This window comes from Humulus lupulus, chromosome X, assembly GCF_963169125.1.
Source record: "Humulus lupulus chromosome X, drHumLupu1.1, whole genome shotgun sequence".
In the NCBI taxonomy this organism is placed as follows: Eukaryota; Viridiplantae; Streptophyta; class Magnoliopsida; order Rosales; family Cannabaceae; genus Humulus; species Humulus lupulus.
Window position 1 is genome coordinate 225,332,107 of NC_084802.1, and position 14,993 is coordinate 225,347,099.

Sequence of the window (14,993 nt, forward strand, 5' to 3'; positions counted from 1 at the left end):
CGTTAAATAAGTGTGATTAGTATTATGAGTATGGTTACTCGATGTTGTTATGTGGTTAACATACATACGTGCTCGTTTTGTTGGGATATGTCTATTTATATATGTTTCTATTTTGAAGTTTGAATACCTGGATCAGGGTTTGACTTATTAGGCAAGGACAGCAAAAGCGCGCTGCGCGCTGGTTGAAAGGCTTAGGCCTAAATCAACAACGTACTATTACATTGGCCGACCCTATGGTAGTTGGAAAACCAAAGGTGTTGGGCTAGCCCTATGGCTAGTTACTCAGAGTTAAGGGCAAGGGCCCTAAGTGACTCTATGGTCACATAGCCAGGGCATAGGCCCCGGGGTTGGCTTTATGGTCAACCGTTTAGGGCAGCGGCCCCAAATTGGTCCAATGACCATTTGTTTGTAACTAAATGACTGTATGTGTAGGTTATTATTGCTGGACATGCTAGATAAGTATCTGGGAATTTGTATTGTTCTATTTATGCACATGTATAGTTTTCTTGCTGAGCCTTGGCTCACGGGTGCTTTGTGGTGTAGGTAAGGGGAAGGGAAAGCTTGACCAACCATGAGTTGGAGAGCTTCAGTGGTGGCGTGTACATATGCGACTGCTCGACCACCACGGCCGAGGATATCTCAGAGTAACTAGGGTTGTAGCCCTGTTTTTGCCACTTAGGTCGGCTGGATGTAATTTTTGATATACCTACACTTCTTTAAGAATTTAGTTGTAATATTTTGGGATCCCACGAATGTATGAAACTTTTTAAATAAAAGTGAACGGTTCCTTTGACCAAATTTTTTAACCCTAACCCTTGACATTAACCATAGTTACACGTTTTAAGCCAAATGACTTGATTAACAAGTCTAACACAGTTTAAAGTACACAGTGTAACATTCCTGGATTAGGAGGACGTTACAATCTACCTATTATCAAGCCCCATCGAGCTCCCATCTAGGGTCCAATTGAACCCATATCGAGTTCCTATCGAGCACCATCGAGAAATAAATGCTATACATATCGAGCTATCATCGAGCCACTATCGAGCAACATCGAGCTCACAACTTAACTGTCTTCTGCAGAGTATTGAGCACCTATCGAGTTGTTATCGAGGAAAAATGTTGCAGAAAACCCAGAAAAACGCATATCATGAAATCTCTCTAACAAACACAAAAAACACACCACTATACGCTCAGATCTGTTCGAAATAGCCAACAAAAAAGTAAACAAACAATACCCAACACAAAAAAAATGAGCAATCTTCTTACCCATGATTTTTCTCCTCCAAAATCCCTCAAAATGGGTGTTACATTTGATATTGTGATATTTACAGAGACAATAGAGATGACTAACAATGATTTCAGTAAGAAATTTGGCACTCACCGGGAGTTTTGGTGAGGGTTTCGTGAGAGTGAGAGAGAGAGAGAGGAAGATACTGTTTTGGTGTCCTTGGTATAATGAGAGAGATATTTTGGGTAGATGATAAATGTTTAATATCAAAATAAGAGAGTAAATAATGGTACTATTTTTTTTTTTTTTTGGTAATAGTAAAGACTATTAATGATAAATAGTGAAATTTTCTTTTTAAAATCAAGATAATTAGGCAAAAGTCAAATGTGGAAATCAATTTTGTGATGGTGACTCATATCATGAACGACTTTTCTTAGGAGAAAAATATATATATGGTTATCATCACATGATGATATAGGTTTTTATTCAATTAAAGAAAAGATAAGCTAGTCCTTGCGTTTACATTTTTAGAATATTGAACAAAAATCTATTAAAGTAATGCACATTTGTCCAATCTATTATTGGTATTCAAAATGTTCAAAGATTGATTTTCCAAACCCTTTATTTCATAGTGAACGAAGTCTCTATCGCACCAACGACATAAGACTCTAGATAGCTTGAATTTTTCAGCACTTTAATTTGAATTTATATATTTATATATCTCATATGTGTGTGTATAGTTTAAGTAACAAGATGTCAATATATTCGATAGTTATGCCAAATCAAATCAGAGCATAGTCGCTCACGCTTGTCCTATAGTGAATATTTTTGTCATAGCTAATTGACTGTTATATTCTATGTAACATGTATTTGGTTCAAATCTCAATGAGTTTGGCGTATCGTGTCTTCTTTCTTTTTTTTTTTTGGTTGGAAGTTTTCTACAGTTAATAGTATTAAATGTTTAGAACTGCTTTACTCAAAGTTTTATGGATATGCAGTAAATACAGAGACAGATACAGACTGTGGGCATAATTTTAATAATGACAATTCATTAATGTCGACGACAAACAGGTGTCTTTTTTCTATTATTATTTATTGAGTAATACATATACGTGTCCCTATCATTTTATGGCATATGTTGAATGAAAATATCATTTGTCCATGTTCATTGAATTAGTTTTTTTTTATAAGGGATGAACTACGATTCATTGGTTAAGATAGACACAATTCTACAGGCCAAGCAGCACTAAAGTTCATAAGAGAAATGATCAAATAACACATGTAGAGCAAGTGAAGCTGAAAAATAAGATTTATCTCAAACAAGAATAGACACCAAACGACAGAGACTCGGAATTAGGTAACTTAGATCAACTCCTTATACACATACACCAAAACAGTAATTCGCCTTTATAGATCTTGTAATCAAGTGATGATGCTCTAAACTGTATCGACGACACCACCCATGTGAGATTTGATCTAAGGTAGAGATCACACAAAAAGGGCAAAAGAAAAGGTAATGAAACACCATTATTACAACCACAAACCCATAAACAAAATACTAAACATAAACTAAGAAACACAAAACAACCTAAAATATAAGACAAGAACAAAAAGCAAAATACAGAACCACAAGCAGATGAAAGGAGAAACTACAGGCTAAAGAGAAGCAGTGGCCAGGCCACGTCACCACAACAGTACCAGAACTCCAAAGCAGAAACCGAGAAGCCCCCTGAGACCAAAGTCGGAGCACCCCATATACTCGAAGAAGAGCCACTACAGACCACAGAAGCGGAATTCAAGAGCCCCGAGACCAAAGTCAGAGCACCCGTAGCACGAAGGAGAACCACTGTTAGACTCGATCAGACTGGCTAGCTTCGCAGACATTGTCGTCGATAGAGACAAAGCATGGCAAACCCCAGACCTAAAAACCAGCCCACCCACGCCAAAGCCAACGACTCCTTGAGACTCCAACAACACCCACACTGCGCTAACCTGCAACCAAAGAACGAGGTCCTCTTCGCCAGAGCACGACACGCCGGCGACGCCCCAAGCAAGGTGATAAAAACAAAATCCCTAATGTCATTTTAAAAGAGAGAGAAAACCCTAGAAACTTTTTTTTTTGCACCTAAAATATTTAGAAATTTTAATTTTTTTTACACTTAAATATCATAATTTCTTTTATGAAAAAAAAACATCAAACATAATTGATCTTTGGCATTCCACAGGTATCGACTCTTTTGACCAATCAAAGGACACGTGTTAAGGAACGGTGGTCCACATGTCAATTCTTCCAAAAAAAACTATTTTCCCAATTTTAAAATCTTTAAAAATACATATAAATTTTAAAATTAAAAAATAATTGAAAATATATTTTTAATTAAAAAAATACGATCTTATTAATTTAACAAAAAATGTCAAAGCTTTTTTAGATCATCATTCATTAATTAATTTCCAATGTTATGTTCATCCATTCATCTATTTCCAATATAAACTTGATTTTATTATCACTATTTTTTAGTGATGACTTGTCATAAGTTAGATTGTTGTTATGGGTACATGTGCCATCACTGTATGATGACATGGACGTAGATTGTGGTTAATGTAGCGATGTGTGTCATGTTCCTAATCGAGTATCTATAGCAAACCTGTGTTTTATTAGGAGGAATATCCTGATTGAGGTGGAGGTCGTGCGAGATGGTTGTTGGACAACTGACTCTTACCCGATGAAATGGCTTCCTGGTCACGTGGAGTGTACATATCTAACAAGGGAAATTTTACACTATATGGGTATAACATATTTAAATTTTTTAACAAGCCATCATAAAAATTCTCCTCATAACGTAACTCGTCTCCTATTTTAAACAAAAATACATTCTTCACTCAAATTTAACACTTCACACATTTTTTTCTCTTTCTCTCATCCATCATTTATAGCCATTTTTTCACAACTGCTAGGATCTAGAACGGATTGGAAGTTTCTTAGCATTTTTTAAGAGAAAAAATCATGGGTAAGTATCATTTCATTAATCTATTTGTGAATATGAAATGTCATGGTTATGTATTAGATTCGAACTGTTCCACAGTTGGGTTTAGATTTTTTTCTGCAATTTTTGAACTGTTCTTCGGATCTGCGATTATGTGAGAGCCATTCCAAAATCGATGGTACATCGATGCAATTTCAATGGCACATCGATGGAATGTCGATGCTGAGTCGAACATATAATTTAGATGTTATTTTCGATGTAATATCGATGGTATATCAATGTTGAATCGATGCCATATATGTTGATTTGGTTCAACATCGATGTGGCATCGATATACCATCGAAATGGAATCGTGTACAAATGGCAACCATCAGCATCGATGGTACATCAATGGCATTTCGATGGTACATCGATGCCATTTCGATGGTATATCGATGAAATGTCGATGTTGAGGCGAACATCTAATTTAGATGTTATTTTCGATGTAATATCGATGGTGTATCGATGTTGAATTGATGCCATATATGTTGATTTGGTTCAGCATCGATCTGGCAGCGATGTGGCATCGATATACCATCAAAATGCAATCGCGTATAGATTTACACTATATGCATCATAACATATTTAAATTTTTTAACATGCTATCATAAAAATTCTCCCCATAATGTGCCCCCTCCCCTATTTTGGACAAAAATACATTCCTCACTCAAATTTAACACTTCACACATTTTTCTTTCTATCTCTTTCTCTCATCCATCATTTACAGTCATTTTTTCACAGTTGCTCGGATCTGGAACGGATTGGAAGTTTCTTGGCGTTTTTTAAGAGAAAAAATCATGGGTAAGTATCATTTCATTAATCTACTTGTGAATATGAAATGCCATGGTTAGATATTAGATTCGAAATGTTCCACAGTTGAGTTTGGATTTTTTTTTCTGCAATTTTTGAACTGTTCTTCGGATCTGCGATTATGTGGGAGCCATTCCAAAATCGATGGTACATCGATGCCATTTCGATGGTACATCGATGCCATTTCGATGGTACATCGATGGAATATCGATGCTGAGGCGAACATCTAATTTAGATGTTATTTTCGATGTAATATCGATGTTGAATCGATGCCATATATGTTGATTTGGTTCAACATCGATATGACATCGATGTGGCATCGGTATACCATCGAAATGGAATCGCGTACAAATGGCAACCATCAGCATCGATGATACATCGATGGCATTTCGATGGTACATCGATGACATTTCGATGGTACATCGATGGAATGTCGATGCTGAGGCGAACATCTAATTTAGATGTTATTTTCGATGTAATATCGATGTTGAATTGATGCCATATATGTTGATTTGGTTCAGCATCGATGTGGCATCGATATACCATCGAAATGGAATCGCGTACAGATTTACACTATATGCATCATAAAATATTAAAAAATTTTAACATGCCATCATAAAAATTCTCCCCATAATGTCCCCCCTCCCCTATTTTGGACAAAAATACATTCCTCACTCAAATTTAACACTTCACACATTTTTCTTTCTATCTCTTTCTCTCATCCATCATTTACAGCCATTTTTTCACAGCTGCTCGGATCTGGAACGGATTGGAAGTTTCTTGGCGTTTTTTAAGAGAAAAAATCATGGGTAAGTATCATTTCATTAATCTACTTGTGAATATGAAATGCCATGGTTAGATATTAGATTCGAACTGTTCCACAGTTGAGTTTAGATTTTTTTTCTGCAATTTTTGAACTGTTCTTCGGATCTGCGATTATGTGGGAGCCATTCCAAAATCGATGGTACATCGATGCCATTTCGATGGTACATTGATGGAATATCGATGCTGAGGCGAACATCTAATTTAGATGTTATTTTTGATGTAATATCGATGGTATATCGATGTTGAATCGATGCCATATATGTTGATTTGGTTCAACATCGATGTGGCATTGATATACCATCGAAATGGAATCGCGTACAGATGGCAACCATTAGCATCGATGATACATCGATGGCATTTCGATGGTACATCGATGCAATTTCGATGGTACATCGATGGAATGTCGATGCTGAGGTGAACATCTAATTTAGATGTTATTTTCGATGTAATATCGATGGTGTATCGATGTTGAATCGATGCCATATATGTTGATTTGGTTCAGCATCGATATGACATCGATATACCATCGAAATGGAATCGCGTACAGATGGAAACCATCAGCATCGATTATGCATCGAAATGTCATCGATGTGGCATCGATGTTGAACTGCAATACAGATTTTCATAGGCATTGATTCTTCATCGATTACACTTTATTTTTATAATTTTCTTATGTTTTTATTTTGTAAATTTGCAGGCTCCAGAGTTAATATAATTGTTTCTTACAACGGTGTTTGGGAACAGAAAGCAGAAAAAATGGAATTTCAAAGCTGGTTTGAACACTATAATACATGTACCAATTGATGTTGGTTACATAGAATTATTGGAGAAGTTGTATTCAAAGTTGAAAGTGGATAGGTTATTGTTTGACTTAAAGTTGGAAGTGTCGTTTACATGCAATGATTTTAGCGTAGATCTCATTGAAATCACAGATGATGAAGGAGTTAGTGCTCTTATTCTTGAAAATTCGAAGTCCTTAAAACATCGGGTTCCTTTATGCGTTAGTTCGATTGCAAAGAACATTGCTCTTATTGATCCATCTCCTAGAGCGAGTGTTAATATGGAAAATCAAAATCAATCCTGCACGGCTGTTCCACAAACAACTCCTGGGCCAAGTGTATGCATGGGAGGTCCTAGTCATAATGAAACTTTTTTTCCCCCAACAAATCTCCCGCATGATGATGGGTATGAGTATGAGCCTTATGTCAATGACCATCCAGTTGCCCATTTTGGTGATGATGATGAAAGAGTTGAGGGGTGCAGTAGTTCTGATGATAACTCAGAGGATCGGTTGTCGATGCTACATGTGGTTCAAGTAGATAATTTAAATGTACAATCATTGCAAAGACGTCAAGAAAGCCAAGGACGGAGGACTGCTGGCTCAGAGAGCAGTCGTCCAACTACACAAGATGATGGAAATAGATGGAGTTCTCCAACGTATACTGCTGAAGATATCCCATGCCCCTCATATGTTATCCCCACGTTATCTGGGGTGAGTTGTGGAGTAATAGAAGTTGGGAAGGTTTTTGAGAACAAGTTAGAGTTGAAGACGAAGGCACACTTGTATGCAATGAAGCAGAACTTCAAGTTTGTGGTGAAGAAGTCAGGTACTGAAGTTTGGTATATCACTTGCAAGGATCCTGATTGTGGGTGGAGATTGAGGGAGAAGAGAATTCCTAAATCTGATATGTTCGAGATAACTCGTTTCACCAACAAACACACTTGCTCACTTGACCTCTGACATAAAGGCCATCGCCAAGCTGCACCTTGGGTTATTGGTCATTGCATAAAGAAAAAATATTAGATTGGATCGAATGCGTACATGGAAAATAACATAAGAGAGGACATTAAGAATGATTATGGCATTGAGTTGTCATATGGAAAAGCTTGGAGATGCCGAGAGAAGGCTCTTTCTTATGTCAGAGGGACACTGGAAGCATCCTACCAGAAGTTACCATCGTACCTGTTCATGCTTCAACAGAAAAATCCCGGGACGTTGACAAATTTTGTCACTGAGGAAGATCGATTCAAATATTGCTTTTTCTCACTCAGAGTTAGTAGAAGAGGGTTTTGTACATGTCGTCCTGTGTTATGTGTGGACGGAACTTTTTTAAAGACAAAATACAGTGGGCATATGTTATGTGCAGTCGCGCAGGATGCAAATAACCATCTATATCCAATTGCATTTGGTATTGTGGATAGTGAGAATCATGTTTCTTTGAAGTATTTCATGTCAAAGCTAAAGGAAGCGATTGGGGAAGTCGAGGACTTGGCGTTTGTATCTGACAGGCATGCAAGTATTACACATGCTTTGGAAACTATTTTCCCTGATGCCTATCATAGTGCTTGCAACCACCACATTAGTATGAATGTGGTTGCTAAATTCAAGACTGATCATTGTCATGTGTTGATGTATAATGCGGCATATGATTTTAGGAAATCCGAGTTCCACGCTAACTTCGAAAAAATCAAATCAAAAGACCCAGCCATTGCTCAATACCTAGAAGGCATGGGTTTTGATAAGTGGTCCCGTGCTTACTTTCCTAGAAATAAGTATGTTATTGTGAATTGTATTTTAATTTATGAAATCTTCTAAATGTATGTTACTATTAAATGTTAGTTTTCCTGGATACTAGGTATAATATAATGACAAGCAATTACACTAAAAGTTTCAACAATAAGACCCGGGACGCTAGGAGCTTTCCGATAACTACATTCGTCGAATTTATTCGCTTCACAATACAGTCATGGTTCTGTGATAGGAGAGAAACTAGCGAGAAGACAACTACAACTCTTGCACCGACCTATGAGAAAAATTTGGTGGATATGGCTGAGAAAGCTTGATTCTTGATTCCTTATGCAATAGGAAGGCATGAGTTCCATGTGTTAGATGGCGAGCTGAATGGTGAAGTCGACCTCCTGAATAAGACATGCACATGTGGCGTGTTTCAGATTATTGGTATCCCATGTGCTCATGCACTATTTGGATCCCTTAAGCGAGGGGTGAACTTTTATTCGTTGTGTTCAGATTACTATAAAATTGAGACATGGAGGTCCTCTTACACAGAATCTATATATCCTACTGGTAATGAGGAAGAGTGGATTGTTCCACATGACATTATGACAATAAAAGTGAGAACACCTGCGCAGAAAAACCCAGTTGGTCGTCCAAAGAAGAAACAAGGTAGGCCTAAGACGAAACACCATCCTTCCAATGGAGATAAATTGGTTGTACAACGCAAGTGCAGCACTTGTGGAGGTCTAGGCCATAATAGGGCAACTTGTAAAGTTCGTGTTTGAAATTTATGGCATCAATGTTAAACTTTTTATTTAGGTACTAATGGTCTTTGTTAATTGTTGCGATTTTTTTTACTGCGCAAGTATACGCAATCGAATAAACAAGTAATAGTAGTGGAAATACAGTATCGTTCCGTCAGGGAATTGATCTAATAATTACCAATAGCAAACTATTATTTCTATTTGACTAATGAAAATTAACAATGAACAATAAACTAGAAAAGCATAATTTAATTAACAAAATTTAATATAAGAGAAATATTAGAGCATTCTAATTTCATCAACCTTCAATTCTATTCAAACAATAATACTACTAATATGTTTATTTGATCTATGATTATAGCAAGTTTACTATTGACAATTCTATTATTTCTCAAGATATAAAATATTCAGTTTACTTGCGAATTATCTACATGTCTGTGATAAATTCTACACATAAACCGCATTAAGAACAAAAACCTAATTTCTACACAAACCAATTTGATACTTTCGTTCTAAATTGAAATCTATGTCTATTGCCTAAGGTTATTCCAATTCTCACTTTTCAGATCTTGAATTAAAACCAATAATCATGCAAAAGATGGCCAATCAATTACAAGCATTAAACATAAGAACAATAGATAAACATAAATTCAAAGAATCATAGAAATTGCATTAAAGATGAATAGAATATCCAGTGACTACATTAAAATACTCTAAATAAGAATTTAGTTCATAATATTAAATCTCATCACATAATCTAAAATTCAAAAGCATAAAGAAAATAATAAAAAGTGAATTCTTCTCTGTTTCTTTTCTCCTGCCGTCAGAACTCTCTTCCTCTGTTTCTTCCAATCTTCTTTTTATTCTTTTTTTCCAAAACCAAAACCTACGAATTTCCATAAAAATTTCCAAAAATACCCTTGTGCTGATATATCGCCTACAATACTGCGATATATCGCCTGCCGAATGTACTCGATAAAAATGCAACATCTAATGTCGTTTCTGCTTCAGCCAAAAATTGAAACTGCTCATGCGGCGATATATCGCCCAAGACAGGCGATATATCGCCTGTACCAAATTTCCAAATATTCACCAATTTTGACTACTCAAACAGATATTTATCAGCATTCTCGTACTAATCAGAATTATTGCGACACACTGCACAAGTTCACCAAACAGATTAAATACAAACTTTCTCTTGAGAAAAACAACCAAATCAAACTGAAAAAGTTATAAATAAGCGTATATTTTGTACGCTTATCACACCCCCAAACTTGACTGGTTGCTTGTCCTCAAGCAAACAAAAGAAAGAATAAAGAAACAATCCAAAACTAGAAAAAACTATTAGATGACTTAACTTCACAGAAAAAATTTAAACTTAGACTAGGGGCATAACTTTTCTCAAAAATTCCAATTCTTCTTTAATCGTTCAACCAATGCTTCAGATCATGTGACTAGAATTTCAACATATCAATAATTTCTCCAAATACTGTCATTCATGCAAAAACACATTTCATTTAACAAATACCGTACAAAACATAATTTTACAAGTATCAACATTCATTCATACCACAAACCCATCAAAATTCACCATAAGCTTGCTCAATTAACTTGTCTCCACTAATATAAAATCTGTATCAAATAGATCAAAAGGACTTTGATAGGCTCATAACATTAGGCTTAGGTAAAGGTAGATAAATAGTCATTTAGGCTCAAAATTACCATAAGCATATAAACCTCAAAACCAGCCAAATTTCTCTTCACCACACCAAAAATCACCCTTTTATACAATTAGAGAGAGATTACAACACTTTCATCATTTTCTTCTTTTCTTTTTGTATTATATTTTTTTTCTAGACTTATCACTTTTTTTTTAATTTTTTTAAGTCACACTCCCCCAAACTTAATATTTTCTATATATATATATTTTCTTTCAAGGAGTGTGACAATCAAAATTTTTGTTTTATAAACTCAAAAACTTCTCTCTCTCTCTCTTCTTTTTGTACAATCATACTACACCCAAATCATACCAATACTTCACCATTTTCCATTCATCTTTCCCACAAATTATATGCTTATGATAACAAAGGAAAAGGAGAAATAATAAAGTTAGGAAATTTATGCACAAATAGTACAATCAAGAACAAAAACCAAAGTTTTAGGCTCAAAAAGGGTAACTAAGGATAAAATTTTTATCGGTTAGCTGGAAAGGCTCAAACTTTTACCAAAGAAAATTGCCTAAATCATCTATACTTAATACTTCATTTAGAATTTCGTCTCAACAAATTAACTGAGCAAGTTCTAGCTTATTTCAATATCCACCAAACATACCAATTCCCCCAATACTTATAAACTTATATAATGTAAAGCATAAATTAAATAAAACACATATAATACAACAAATGACAATACTCAGATCAATTATCAACAGGTTAAGCACACAGTCTACATATCCAAAGCATCAATCTAACAACATCAAAGAATTAACATAATTCATCATTGAAGCTCCACCTGTCTTAGTCAATTATAGTTTCGTACAGTCATCCAACATTAAGAATCAAAATAAATAGTCCCCCAAACTTAAAATAAACAGTGTCTTCACTGTTGCATGAAATCCAAAGGAACTTAACGAAAACAAGAAAAATAAAATAAAATAAAATAAAAATAATAAAAATAAAATAAACAAAAACCTGACAACAGAATAGTTACTCGTCTTCTTCGGAATCTGGAGGCGGCTGATATGATTGGCGCAATTCTGGAGGACATTGTGGAAAATCATTAAATCCTGTGTATCGCGCAAATGCCCCACAAAAATCTGCCATGTAGTTCGTCATGTGGAACTGACGATCTCTAATATCCGCCTGACCATGCAACAACAGCTATTGTTGTCTCTTTAAATCTTCAATATCTTGTTGCATGGTGCTATATTGCCGAGAACTAGAGCCTTCAGTAGCTCTAGAAGCTGATGGTTTTCTACCCTTTCTCTTCGGCCGAGTAGACTTAGCTTGTTCAGCAGTAGGTGGCAATGGCAGCAAACTCGGGTCTACCGGCTCGTATCCCAAACCAGTTGGTCTAGGAACACCCCCATAATTTTCATCTTGATGCAACACTGACTGATGACTAATTACGGGAGATTGTTCACAGACTTCATTAATATTCATGGGCACCCCTTGATCCTTACATAAACTTGTAATCAGCGAAGCATGTCCACGACCACCAGATGTGGCCCATCGCGCAATATAACTAATACTCTCTGCGATAAGCCTCCCAACGTTGATGGACTTTCCTGAACAAATACAATATAACAAGTATAGGCGTTCAATAGTTACCTCCATTTGTTGAGTGGAAGGCATAAGAGTACTAATGACGAACCTATTCCAAAGCCTCCCATACGGACTTAAACATGTGGCCTTGATAGATCGTGGAGTGACCATGTCACTCCCCATTTTGTATGTAGAGCCGGGTTTAGTCATTTCCTTTAAGAGCAAATCATAATCCTTGTCATCGACTCCTGCGCGATAATCATCATCCCATGGATCATTAAGGCCATAGAACCTGTTTATAATTTGAGGAGAATAACAAACCCTTTTACCCTGAACTAAGACTGTATGATCATCCCTCTCCACAAAAGCATTTGCATAAAATTCCCTTACCAAACTGATATTGGCCAAAAGTTTGGGCTCACACAATTGCTGCCAATTTCTATTAATAATCATCTGCAGAAGAATGCCATCCGATTCACTTGGCCGAAAGTGAGGCTCCACAATCACTGTTTTATTTTTAACAATCCATTCCTCAAATTTGTTTTGAGCAGTGGGGTTAACAAACGTATGAGGAATAGTGACATTTGCTCGTTGGACAGTGGACATGGTCTTCGCTTTCTTAGGTGCCATGGAGTTGTTCAATCGCAAAAACACAAATAACAGTTGCTGAACACACTGACAACCCCAAATCAACTCAGAAACACCCAAGAATCTCCAAAATATTGCAAAACCGTTCACTGAGTACTTTTATCGAACACGTAGTGTGCAATCGTGAAAAAGTGTCCAAAAATACTCAAACAACCCCACAATCTTTCCCAACTATATATAATAATCTCCCGAGATGACAAAAATAAGAAACACAAACCAATCTCACAATAATTCCCAAAAATCCGTCCAATGCCCAAAAGAAAACCTAAGTTCTTCAAATTTCCTCAATATATCATCAAACACATCAAAACTCAACAATGTACCTTGAAAAGCTTGAATAGGATGAGGAAAATGGTTTGAATCACAGCAATAGTCAGACCTTTGATGCTTGATGGAGATGATTGGATGCTTGAATGAATGATTTGCTTGAGAGGAAAAATGGGAGAAAAATGGGATGCTTGAATGAATGTTTCGGTTCTGGAAGAGTGGGTCGAATTGGGGTTATTTTTGGGGGAAAATAACAGATATTAGGTGATCATGTGCTCCCCACGTGCTTTTTTTTTCAAAAAAAAAAAAATTGACAGGCGATATATCGCCACAGGCTATATAGCCCAGCGTCGTCTCTGTCTAGAATGGCGATATTTCGCCTCGGCCACCAGCGATATAGCGCAGCCCCATTCACTTGATATATCGCCATTTGTAGGCGATATATCTCCTGGGCACCTGCAAAAAATTGTTAGCAAAATTGCAAAATTCACATCTGAATCTGTTGTTCATGCGATATATCGCCTGGTGTAGGCGATATATCACCTAACCGCAGTTTAAAAATGTCTATTTTTTTATCGTTTTTCACGGTTCTATTACATTAAAATAAATAATAAAGAAAAATAAAAATAGAATGTCAAACGAAAACAAAAAGGCTATTTAGGTTTTTTACCCCCCGAACTATTACATATGCATATCGTGCCCCCCAAATTTTTCAGGCAGTTAAAAAATCCCCCCAATCTATTCACAGTCATGTAAATTAGGACTTCCGTCCAATTCCGTTCATTTTTTGTAACGGGAGGATGATGTGGCCTGTTTTTTTACATAATTTGGGATGACACGTGGGACTCTAAAGTGTACAAAAAGAATTAAATAATTAATTAACAATCCATCTCTTCATATAAATTTATATATATTTATTTATTTATTTATTTTCACTCTTATAACAAAGTTTACATGATTAGTTAACATTACACATGCCCAAACAAAGTTTTCAATCTTGAACATCATCCTCCTGTTACAAAAAATGAACGGAATTGGACGGAAGTCCTAATTTACATGACTGTGAATAGATCGGGGGGATTTTTTAACTGCTTGAAAAATTCGAGGGGCACGATATGCATATGTAATAGTTCGGGGGGTAAAAAACCTAAATAACCAAACAAAAAATATAAACTAACTAAGAATTGTTCATAAATTTTAAAACTGAAAACAATTGAAAATTAAAAAATAATGAGATGCCTCTCAAATGCGCTGTCGTTAATGCCATTTAGCCGGATGCTTCTTTTCTTAACTTTAAGAATCCACCAGTGTAAAATTGACCTTCTTCTCAATTTCGCCTCCATAGTAATGCTTCACCCACTGTCCATTAACTTTAAATGGCGAAGAATCACCTTATTGAATCTCCAAAGCCCCGTATGGAAATATTTTTGTAACAATGAATGGCCCCGACCATCTAAACTTTAATTTTCCCGGAAATAACTTGAGACGGGAATTAAATAACAGCACCTTATCGCCCACTTGAAAAGTCCGGTTGACAATATTATTGTCATGCCATTTCTTTGTCTTCTCTTTGTAGATTCTTGCATTCTCCTAGGAATCATGACGCAATTCATCTAGCTCATTCAGTTGAGCTAGCCTTAATGCTTT